The following is a 13,312-nucleotide window of genomic DNA, read 5'->3' as shown; positions in this document are numbered from 1 at the left end:
GAAGGCGGCTAGTCATCACCACCCGCCGCCAACTCTTGGGCTTCTCTTTTACCAACGAATAGTGGGATTGACCGTCACATTATAACGCCTCCACTGCTGAAAGGGCGAGCATGTTTGGTGTGACGGAGATTCGAACCCGTGACTCTCAGATTGCGAGTCGAGTACCTTAACCACCTGACCATGGGATTTAAAACATGTGCACACAAATTGCTTCCATGGCATATCTAGTGGCATGTGGTAGTACATTACGGTATTCGACGAGCCATATAACAAGTCTCGTGCCATTTTCTTTCCGTCAATGGGCGATTTATCTTCTGAAAGTGGTACATAGCATGTTTTGCAACATTTTCAAAATAATTTAGGATCATTGCTGGATACTGCTCAAGTAGCAAGTTAGCGATCAATATAGTGGATACAATGGTCGAGGTGAGCTCTGTTTACTATTAGCTCAGTGTTCTCTTTGTATGACACATAACTATCGGCTTTATGTGGAAATGAGGTCACCAGAGTATAGATTCACCAGATAAACCTTCTATTCATACCTCGCGTTCAACTGTCGCATAACTCAAACAGTTTGATAATGAAATGGGTATTCATGCTATTTCATATGAAGACATAATGGTTAAGTTGTTGGACGCAGTGTCTGCAGATTTCTGTGCGATTGAATTGTAGAAACGGGCACTGTGAAACCGTCGTCTTCATACACTGTGTGGATTATGGAAAGACTGAAGTACGGAGTGGTGTGAGTTGGACATGAAAACCTTGCTACCGAGATTTTTGCAATAGAAACCATGCTCTTGGGTTATGTTCAAGGTGCATGATCGTCAAAATGGAGAGTGACTGGACGTTGAAGCTCCACAACTGATTTAATATAACGTGTTTCGCCTACTGTAGTCCACACGATGTTATTTTATTGATTAAATATATAGAGTTGGTTGATTACTTTTAAATCTTAATCTATCATTATTTTTTATATTTTGTCGAAATATACACTAATATGCTATTATTAAGTTACTTCTCTGTATTTTCCCTACTGTAGCCATGATGTTCAAGTTTGAAACCTTTTTTTATTTATTTTAAATTGTAAAGATGACAATTAACGACAACTGTTGCATAAAGAGGAATTCTGAAAACGCGATTGAACGCGTACACACGTTATTGCTTAACATAATGACCCCCAGTGTGGACAGAGCACAGATAGCTCATTGTGCAGCTTTGTGCTTAACTACGAACGAACAAACAAACAGCTTAACATAATAAATTTTCATTATTAAACTTAATTAACTATTATTTGGAATTCAGTTGTCTGAATTGAAGCTTCAAAAATGAACGTACAATCGCTTATAGAGATAAGTGTATAATAAACGTAATGGACCAGTGTCAAAAGAGACTGGCATATTACATGACGCCAGAGGCTGAACTGACTCGAATGACTTTTAGCTTTTATTCTGATATAATATCTATTTCTAACTTTCCAAGAGAGAAAAGTTCTTTTAACAAATACTCAGTGTAGTGAGTTATAAGAATACTCGTTATAAAATATAATTTATTTTGGACTTATGTCAGCACAATCTCGAAAGGTTTAATTTCTCTCAATTTAAAGAAAGTAAATGTAATGTATTTGCATAAGAAAAGTAGCTGATCGATAAAAAAGAGAGAGTTTTAGTAAATAGGGAAAAAACTTTATTTTTAGATCTGGATTGAAACGAATATAGAATATGGTAACGAGGTTGGAGTATATTCGTTTTATTTTACCCTCGGGATTTAAGTAATCAAAACGCAGATTGTAGATTAAAATGCTTTAAACACATCTTTGCCTACAAAGATGCTTTGGAAACAATTATTCTTGTTAAAAATAATATAACACGCTTTTGGGTAATTGGCCGTTCTACGTGTTTGAAACTTGCACTATGAATAAAAATTATATTTTTGCGATACTGTAGCTAAAAATCTGAAAATAAATACGTAAAAATTGTAAGATATTTTGAATTTCGGTGTGACAGCTAGTTTTTTTTTTTTACTTCGATTTAAATTTTAAGACATTATTAGCTACGCATGGTTAGATTAATAAATTTCCATGATAATAAGTCGCATGAATATTTCTTAAATTACTTTCACTAAAAGCTCTGCTTTAAATGAACGTACTTATAAAAAAAATAAAGAACTGTTGCTGTGACGATTGTAAAGTTTATCAAATTGTATCTTTCCATAACTAGTAAAGCATTTTTCTTTATAATATATTCAGGTTGGTGCAGTTAGTGACACCCTTGTGAACCGAATGAACAAAGGCCGTAAACATACACTAGGTCTCAAATTTACTCAAAGGTTACATATTCCAACGATTCTCCAATATGGCTTATACTTGGTTGGCCCTGTTCTATGTTATGCCTTCTAAAGCAAGGTCATACTCGTTTTAATAGATTTGGAGTAGACGTTACACGTAAAAGCCTGGCCACAGAATCGATTTTTTTGTCGTATATTATGGTAAGGTTTTTGAAAATTTTGATGGTATAGACAGTTTGGCTGGAGTTGTCATGTTGTACAGGATGGGTTTTGAAGTTGAAGAAATAATAAAGCGTTTCCATTTTTTCAACTCCAATAACGTTGTCGTAGGACACAGTTTGAGAAAAAAATCGATTATGTGGTCATAGTGTGATTTAAATAAAGGGGAATTATCGAGAAACGTGGGAAATTCGGACTGGAACTCTAACTGAGCAGATTCTACAATATAAAGTTAGACATTTTAGGCTTATGTTTCGTTAACGCTATCTAGGCATAAAAGTCTGAAGTAAATTTCTTAAAATTAGATTTGCGTTTAACCTTCCTTACATTACAAGGATTCTTCGGAAATGTAAGAACCAAAGAAAATGAAAATAAGAAATAGGAAAGAATATTAGAATAAAAATAGTTTTATTTCTTTATCAATTTATTTTATGATTACTAAGCCTAGAATTTTGAGACAGATAAATATTTTATTTATGTATTTGTCATTAAAATGTGACCCCCAGTGTCACAGCGGTATGTCTGCGGACTTACAACGCTAGAATCCGAGTTTCGATACCCATGGTGGGCAGAGCACAGATAGCCCATTGTACAGCTTTGTGCTTAATTACAAACAAACAAACATTAAAATTTGGATCACTTATTAAACAAAATTTTACCAAAATAATTCATATTTCATATTTTTATATTTCAATAATTTCCATTATATTTATATTATTATTACTAGATACAACTAAGTGTTTATTAGCAAAATGACGCCTAGCAGTGCAAATACGCACTTCCACATTATTTATATTTAGCTTTTCTAAACGATTGTTACTTTAATAAATAGACTTACTAAACTTTTGGAAAATTATTACATACAAAAATGTATAGCTTTTTTTTTTTAATTATGCACAAAGCTACACAAGGGCTATCTGTCCTCTGCCCACCACGGGTATCGAAACCCGGTTTCTAGCGTTGTAAGTCCGCAGACATACCGCTGTGCCACTGGGGGGCAAATCTGTAGCATATATTTTATTAATTATTAACACATTATTGTAGCACTTACTCTATAACAGAATACATTTTGTACATAATATTGTGTTGGATATGTGTTAGCAGTGTTGTGAGATTCAATTACCGTAATTTTTGTATTGTAACTAGGAACTGATCGACGTTGTTCATAGAGTATTTGGTTTTAGGATTTTTGTCCGAGAAGAGGGGATAAAAAAGCCTCTGTGATAGGACACATTTTCCCTTTATAATAGACTTTTGACTTGTATCAACCGGTGTTCGTTGGCTCCATTACTGTAATTTTTTTTGTGTGTGTGCGTGTGTGTGGCAACTGGAAACTGCCCAACTGTGTACAAGGGCTAGTTTGTTTGGGAAGTTTTATCCGAGAAGGAGAATATATAAACACCCTGAAATAGGCTACATTTTCATTTTTCTATAGACTTTTGGCTTTGAATTTAAATACACAAATACTTATTCAGTTAAATGTATCAATTATTCCTTTCATTAGCATCTAATGAGGTCATTAGGGATTTAATAACAAAAAGAAAAGAGGAAAAGGAACGTTACCTAACATTGTCCTTTATACAGTTTTTGGCTCCTTAACGGGTAACCTCAGCTAATATATAATATGTAATGTATACCATAGGATATGAGTTAGTAAACACAATAACTTTGTCTTTGTTTATTCACCTATCAATTTAAAACGTGAAAATGGTAGATGCTATTTAAATCAAATTGAAATTGAATTATTAGTAAAAAAGATATTTATCAATCACGGGAGATTAGTGTGACTTAGCTATAGGAGATATTCCTCGGAAACCAATTAGCAGCAGTGGAAGGTTCTGTATTTTCAGTTTACCTCCTCTAGGATCTGAACATCCACCCACGTGTCCTAGTTTGGAATTGTATGCGTCCCCTCGTAGGACCCCTCATAGGTGGGTGGGGTCAGTGGGCACTGAATCTTTCTCTTTTTATTATGGATCCCCAAAATCCTTAAAAAAGCTAAAATAGTAAAAAAACTATACTCGTTGGTAAACGGCCACGCCTAGAAGGCTCTAAACAGTAGTCTTCATCTCATTCTGTACCTGTTCCTCGTTTTCTGATCTTGCATTCCTTATCAGATAAAACGTTAGGGCAAATGTCTCCCTTTTTTATTCAGAAAGGATTAGACGGGCTTGCTGGCTGTCAAAAGTCAATTAAAAAGCTATTTTCTGAGGACATCTTAGTGAAAACATCTACACCAAAACACAGTGAACTCCTCCTGAATTCAAATGTCATTGGTGATATACTCATTGAGGTTATACCCCATGCAACTTTGAATTCCTTACGAGGAGTTATTGCTGAGAGGGATTTGAAGAACATCCCCGAGTCGGAGATTCTCACTGGCTTCTCCAGCCAAGACGTTTCTGCAGTGCGACGTATCTCCACTTGTAAAGATGGAATTATGATGTCTACCACTGTTCTCATTTTGACGTTTACACTGTCACGTCCACCTGCCGCTGTCAAGGCAGGTTATTTGAACTCAGATGTTTCCAGTGTCAGCAGTTTGATCATTCAAAGGCATCTTGTCGTGGTTCTATGACGTGTGTTCGTTGTGTCTTTCCTTATAGGAAAAATTCCTGAAACATGCTGATGCATTCACCTTTTAGCAGTTTTCTTTATACCAGAATGACAAATTGTGTGATGAACGAGTACATGGAGGGTTGGCACTGCTAGTCGACTAGCACATGCCCGCTTTGTCTGTGTTGCTTGATACACCCTTGGATGCTGTAGCCATCCATATTTCCTTGGGTCGTACCATCACTGTTTGATCTCTTTACCTGTCTCCTGGAAAGAGTTATAATCAATCAGACCTTAATGCTCTCACTGAACAGTTGCCATCTCCCTTTTTACTCCTGGGAGGCTTTGATGGACACATTCCCCTCTGAGATTGATGGGAGTGATCGTTCTGTAGAGCGCATGCTCTCGGTTCACGACCTTTGTCTCTTCAGTACTGGTTATTATACTTATTTTCATGCACCTAGTCAGTCGTTTACTGCCATTGATCTGTCGATCTGTTTCCCTTCACTTTTCTCCTGCTTTTCCTGGAGGGTTGACAGTGATCCATGGGTCACTGATCATTTTCCTATCATCTTGATGCCACCCGACCCGAGTGTCATGTTGGAAGTTGGACCAAGCTAACTGGCCCTCTTTCACCATTCTCTCAGAACTTGATCCTGCCATCGTCTGTCTGCCATCAGTCGACGACTGCATTGGTAGCAGTGAATGACTGTATAGTCTAGGCAGCTGCTCATTCTATTCTTAAGACATCGACACTTTTTCCTCGTCCATAGTGGAGTCCTGTCTGCCAGGAGGCACGGAAGGCTCAAAAATTGGCCTGGGATACCTTTTGCAGGTATCTCACTCTTTTGAACTGCATTGCTTTCTAGTGGGCCCATGCCCATGTTCGGCAGGTCAGATGTCAAAGCCAAAAGAAATCTTAGATTAATTTTACAACTAGCATATCTTCTACCACCAGTTCCAAAGTCATATGGGACAAGATTCGGAAGGTCAGTGGGTGGTACGACTCCCATCATCTTTCCAATGGTCAGGAAGTTGCTCGTGTACATAGAATCACTGATACTCTCGGTGAGTGCTTTTCTTGGGCATCAGGCACTTTTGTTTCTTACCCCACTTTCTTGGCTATCAAGTCTCAGACAGAGCGATTGCCTCTTTCCTTTCGGGCCGATCGTCTCTACGACTATAATCGCCCATTTACACTGGTGGAATTCAAAATTGCTATTCAGCAATCTGGCAGTACATTGGTCGGACCTTATGAAGTTCACTATCAGATGCTGCACCATCTCTCTCCTGCCTCTCTTGCCATTCTTCTGGTTGTTTTTAACTGGATCTGGCAGAAGAATGTTTTCCTGATGCTTGACATCAGGCCATTGTCCTTCCTTTCTCTAAACCTTGGAAGGATCCCAAGATTCCTTCTAATTATCGTCCAATTGCTTTGACTAGCTGTCTCTGTAAGGTATTAGAGAGGATGGTTAATACTCGTCTTGTTTGGTTCCTCAAATCGAACAACCTCCTCTTGCCCACTCAGTGTGGGTTCCATCGGCAGTGCTCCACCATAGACCACCTGATTTGACATGAAACCTTAATCAGGGAAGCCTTCCTCAAGAAGGAACATCTTGTTTCCATGTTTTTTGGCCTTGAGGGGGCTTACAACACTACGTGGAGGTATGTTATTTTGCAGGACCTCCATTCATATGGGTTGCATGGCCATTTACACATTTTTATTCAGTACTTTTTACTGGACAGTCGATTCCAAGTCCGTGTGGTTCGACTCTTTCCCGTTCTTTTCGACAGGAGCTTGGAGTCCATCAGGGCTGTGGCCGTACCTGTCCCATACATGGACTACGGTTCTGTATTCTAGACGTATTGGGATGAGCAACGTCATGACAAACTTTTCCAGATCAAACCTTCTGTTGCTCTTTGGCCGTCTTACTTCGGTAAGGATCGCAAGGAGGAAGTTGTCCTGGTAAGGCTACGCATTGGTCACAGTCTTTTAACTCATCGTTTTGTTTTATCTGGTATTGACCCACCATTGTATAGCCTTTGTGATACTCAAGTTACAATAGCCCATATTTTACTATCGTGCTGTCGTTACGACCATCTGCGGTGGCACTATTTTAAACATATCTTTTCTACGTGTTTACACCTGACGTTGGATGGTGTCATTGGCGATGGCGAAACTGTCCAACTTGATTGTATTTTTATTTTTTTAAGAACAGTTGGCCTTTTTAATTATATTTAAATATTTTATCTGAATTTTGGACATAGTTTTAACTCAATTTATTTTTACATTTTACAACAATTTTACTATCACTGTTTTTTTACTGGTTGTTTGGCGCAAATAGTCTAGTTGCTTTGCGCCAAAAAACGCAAAACAACCAACCAATCGACCTGTCCTGACACAAACTGTGTTACAGTGAACACCTGTAAAACATTTCTTCCGTTTCTTTAGAGGAAATATAAACCGTATTTGGATGAAGCTTCAATGAATTACTTCTGTTGTGATGTATTATCTAAAACCACAGTTCTGTTGTTTTTATTTTATTTTGATGAGGAATGTTCAAGAAGAAACGCAATTTTATTTCCCATGCACTAGGGATTCGGTGAACTGTGACTGTCAAATTATGTTATTAAAATGAATTCAAAATGAAAATGCCAGATTCAGTATTCGAGTTCTCTAATGAACGCAGTTGAGATGTTCGGATGGATAGTTAAACCCTATGTTACATATAGTATTGTCCAAGTAGTCTGTGATTTGCAACTGTTTTGGGTCATTTCAAGGACAGTCTGTGTGAACAACAGTTCCAAGTAACTGATGTTCTTACAGCTTTATTCGTAAACTACACCAGCATTTTACCCAACTGGTAGGTCCCCCGGTGAGACAGCGGTAAGTTTACGAACTTACAACGCTAGGACATAGTAGCTAGCCCAATGTGACATTGCTTTAAAATAAACCTAAATGGCAGGTGAAGTTCACATAACAATAAGGGAAATGCATTATATTTAATAAGGTTTATTTTGAAAAATATTGCCTAGTTGTTAATATTCTAAATACTTGTTTGTAGTTTCATATAGTTGGCTTGTAGGAAACACATATCCATTCGTTTTTTTTTCGTTTTTTAGCACCCCTCTAAACATTATTGATCAAGATAATTAAAAATAGGAATACTATAGATCAAAAACATCTTGATGATGTAGACACTATTAAAATAATATCGAATTAGAATCATACTTTTATGTAACTTATAGTTTATTGAGTTATATTATTATTTTTTCATATAATATTAGATAACGAATAAAGTTCCTCTAATTTTACGCAGTATCAGTTGTTTTAATACAACCGAGGAAATAACATAAATATAAACACTTAAAACATTTGCCAAACACTTAAGAACGTTAAACTAGATGATTTGACATATATTTCACTTCATTTATGAACAACCACATAGATACAGGGTTCTTTCGTAAGTTAGTCTTAATTATTTAGAATTTCCATGAAATATAAATAGAATGACTTTGTCATCACTGACTATATTAGGTCTATACATACCAAACGGTTTGGCCTAATACCCTAATTTTTCATGTATATGTGTGCAACGTTTCATTTCTAGCTCACCATAAAACTTATATAAATATGGGCATGCGATGCAATATCGGAATGCTCATATTTTTGTGGCAGACATTCACAATTTAATTGACAACGTCTACTGACTAGTTTCAAAAACTAAATATCTATTTACCAGCATTAGTCAAGAAAATAAATTAATGAAAATAAAATAAAGACTAAAAGCATTAAAAGTGAATTAAACTTTTAGGGCTTTTCGTGTTTATAAGGATACTAAATTTATATTTCGTAATATTAATGAATGAAGAAGCCACAGAATGCTTATTGAAAATGATACGGATCAGTGTTTGTACAAAACTTATACCTTTACCAATTCTATATAAAAAATTCAAACGAAACGTAATAAATGAACAAGACACAGAATGCTTGTTGAAAATTATACGGATCAGTGTTTGTATAAAACTTATACCCTTACTAATTCTATATAAAAAATTAAACGAACGTAATCACAAAAATTAACTTTCAATCTACATTCACTCTAATGGCGGCAGACAATTAAAAACAGTCAAGTTACTTTATCATCAGCTGGATGTAATCGGTGCATTGAATCTCCGAAGCGCAATATTTTTGGCATAATTGCAAAACTTTTAAAACAATGTTGAATTGTTTGGATAATCACATGGTGAACGATTTTTTTATAATTAATTTTAACTAACTGCTATAAAGTATACATTAGGTAGATTTTGCGTCCTTCTAACTTATTGGTTGAAATTCTGTTGTTTTTAAATCAATTCGCTCATATTTCTATGCTAAAAACATCAAAATATCTATGTAAATGTTGCTGATAGCAAGTGTGATTAACCATCACAATAAGGCAAGTAATATTTAATCTTAAATGATATATATATATAAAGCCGTGTAAAAGTGTTTCACATAATACCAAACTGTGCTACCTTTGTGTTTGTATATCTAAAGATATAACTCAAAGTCGTTGTTCATGTTTTATGTCGGCTGTTTTTAACCTTGATTTCAGGGTAAAAACCTAAACAATTTGTAAAGATATTAATAAATAATGAAATAGTCAAGTTATTTTGTAATTTATTACACAGATACAAGCATTTTAAATTATTTTACATAAAGTCATGAATTCTGCTTTCTGAGTGATATGCATTCGCTGACAAATACTTTACGTATTTCTCAGTGTATACGCATGAATTTCTTTCCATCAGTATAATGATAAAACTTCCTCTTGCTATAAGTTAGCGAGCGTGAATAATTGCACATGTCGAGTTGAAGTAATGATGATTGACATTTCAAGGTATGCGTATGTCGAGTTGAAGGAAAAGTGATTGACATTTCAAGGTATGCGTTTCTATGATATCATGCATTTCTGTAATTGTTGAATTATTATTGCTCGTGCGTAAATAGTAAAATACAAACTATCTTAACTAACACATAAAGTAACAAACTTACAAATACTTACCAGTTTATTCATAAGGCATTAGCCCATTACAGACACGGTCTCGCTGGTGCTGTGTGAGAATCCTGTCTGAACTTGTACTTTATTTGACACTATTAACCCAATTTTATTTTGGGAGCGATGGGTACAGTATTCTCCTAAAATCAGAAATAGATCCGAACTTGCTTAATTTAATATACTAACGTTTAGAGCACACAGTAGACGTGTGTGATTATTAACACATAAACAATTTGCTTCTCCAAGCAGTTTTTGTTGCTCGGTTGACTGATACTATACGTCCAAAGACCTGGAAATGTTTGTATATGTAAGCAATTACTTGCTTTGATTAAACAAATTTATGCGTTAATTTCAACAATTCTTCAGATATATTGTTCGATGCACAGTCTTTTCGACTATACTGATTGACATGTACTTACCAAAATGACCCTGTATAGAAGTCGAATATATAACTATCAGAACTTTAGAGATTCATTGAAATACGAACATCGGTGGAACTATTAAACTGAAAGTAGCAGTGAAATGCAACTAGTTGCAGATAACTATAAAACAATGAACGCTTCCAAGTGTCGTTACGACGTTTAGTACCTAACGTAAAGCTATTACGTGGAAAGAGTAGACTGTAGAATGAGAAAGCTCTGTGCCATCCTCCGAAGGACTTTCCACGGAGAAGACTAGTCGACTTTCCGCTAGGGGTATGCACAAATCATCAAGAAAATGGTAAAAAAGTGAATAATCTGTATTCGAAATTCTAGCAAGAAGTCCAAGTACTTTGAGAGCTTTCGCAACCTTGTGATTTCTTAAAGTATATTTTTTAAATCCAATACATAATGCGTTTTTTTCTAATATTCATAATAATAACAATATAACTGTTTTAAAACATACGATATTATTTTATTAGATCCCCTTTTTCTTTCGAGAAGGTACAAATCTGTATTCCTGTGAGAAGTTAATAACACATTTCAGTATGCTTCTATACTGATATGTTTTACTTCACTCTAAAATATTTCAATAAAACTTTGTATTTGGTGAAGATTCCTGTTATTTAATATATAAGTTGAAACTATTAAAGACTACAGACTTATTTAGTATATACTTCGTTCTTTTTAGTGACATACTTTTTTGGCTTTGTCCACCACGAGTATCGAACTCCGAATTTTAGCGTCGTAAAACTGCAGATTTACCGTTGAATTACTGAGGGGCAATAAGTTTCGCTACATGAGTTTAACTACATTTCTTACTTCTATTTTTGTTTAATTTTCATGTAATTCTCTTCTGACTATGAAACTCATTTTACTTAACTTCTTGGCTTTTGCTTTATTGGAACAGCTGACACAATTTTCTCAGGATCTGAATGTGAGGTGGTAATATCCCTGACCTTTGAGTGCGTTTAAATTTGCAGATCACTGTGAGTGATGAATGATAATGTGCATGGAATTTAATAAGGCCTGAAAGAAGAGCCAAATCTAAATGTAGGCCTCTACTGGCCTAATGAATTATCTGTATCTTTTTTCTTTACCTTGTCTAAAAACACGTATACTCATTTAAACTCTATTTTGTAGATAAAGTTCATATTATTAAATATTCTATTTTCTAATCGCTTGATGAAATACAATATATGAATACCCATGGAAAACCATTTTGTAAATATATCTAGATATATTATTCATGTATTCTAGACATAAACTTTTTGGAAATATTTCCGAAAATACGCTTAATGCATTGTAGACATAACATTTAGGACATATCTAGAAAAATATTCTTAGTGCATTGTAAACTAACGTTTTAGAAACATTTCCGGATATACGATTAGTGTATTCTAGGCATAATATTTTGGAAATATATCTGAATATATAAATAGTGTAAAGCGAAAAATGTTAATAGTTATCATCATTACTCTGCGTTGAACAGCTAAAAAGTTGAATCTATGTTTATTTTATTTGTTTTGTACCTTTCCAATGTTATTCGATTTATTTATTACATCGTAGTATAATATCTGAAATTCTTGTCTTTGACAAAACTTTATTTTTGTGGCTCAGGAGTTGATACACTGCAATTTATATTTTTTATGTTTTTTCAGAAGTATTTTTGTATATTTCCTAAAGTAGTACTGCAGGATTATATTAAGTAAATTTTATAATAAATTAAGCTTAGATTTTCAATCACCTTTTTGGTTTCTAAGGAGCAATTTCTAAATTTATGAGACACATATTTCTAAAATAACCGAAATATGAATTTCATAGTATCATAAGTTGCGAGTTTCCCAGGAAAGCGTCGGAACTTTTGAAATTACCACTAATTTTTAATTACTTCCTTTCCTGAAAACAAATACGGACATCTGCCCTGAGCGGTCTTTTTTTATACTAATGTTAGATTATTTTAGACATATAGAAATTTACTCCGACTATATGTTATTCCAGAACTTAAGTATGAAACAATAAATTCTGTTCAGTGTTATACATCTTTATTTGGAGGTCTGCGTAAACTTTTTTTTTATCTCATTAGGGGCGTAGATTGACATTTACTTACAAGGGTCAGTGTTTTCAATTTATCGCATGATAGAGCTAATTGTTTTACTCTTTCTCTGCTCTCTTATCTACGAATTCGTATAAGATGCTCGTTACCACTCGGCCATTTCCAGTTTTAACATGCAGTAAGAATGTTTGTTTTGTCCCACTTGTGTTAGTTTAAATTAATTGATTTCGATTATGTTTAGTCAAAGTGCTAAGCTTTTCATTCTTTATGCAAGTCCACATTGTATTAAATGGTCTTTAATATAAGATTTAAGAAGCTATAAGGTAAGCGTCAAATTTATACTTGGTCCATTTTTACAGACATTTGCAAATGCTTTAGAAATACCCACGCTGATTGTATTGTAGATTCAGTTAATCTTATACTGTAATTACATTATTGGTAAATCTATTAATTCTTGTCACGAAAACCTTCAATTCTGCTGACAGCTGTAATTTTGTAAGAGTGAATAGTTGCTACAAAACTATTTACCGTTTCAGCTGTAATTTTGTAAGAGTGAATAGTTGCTACAAAACTATTTACCGTTTCAGCTGTAATTTTGTAAGAGTGAATAGTTGCTACAAAACTATTTACCGTTTCAGTATTCTTGATTCTGTTCATAAAACTGAAACATAACAATATACAGAGATGTAAAAATGAGCCCTTAGCATATCAAGCGTGGCTAAAACTGAAAGGGCTAT

The 13,312-nt window shown here is 34.6% G+C and overlaps 1 protein-coding gene across 2 annotated transcripts in view; it reads right to left on the bottom strand.

Moving 5' to 3' along the window:
• Positions 1-10,718, bottom strand: part of LOC106458487 (irregular chiasm C-roughest protein-like) — a 134,343-nt gene extending 123,625 nt beyond the window's left edge. For both annotated transcript variants that reach the window (XM_022384715.1, XM_022384716.1), the window contains exon 1: positions 10,107-10,718. The gene's annotated coding sequence lies outside the window, so the exon portion shown is untranslated. The remainder of the gene's footprint in view (positions 1-10,106) is intronic.
• Between the last annotated feature and the right edge of the window lie 2,594 nt (positions 10,719-13,312).

Source organism: Limulus polyphemus, unplaced genomic scaffold, assembly GCF_000517525.1.
Source record: "Limulus polyphemus unplaced genomic scaffold, Limulus_polyphemus-2.1.2 Scaffold472, whole genome shotgun sequence".
NCBI lineage: Eukaryota > Metazoa > Arthropoda > Merostomata > Xiphosura > Limulidae > Limulus > Limulus polyphemus.
This window is presented reverse-complemented; position numbering and strand designations above follow the sequence as displayed.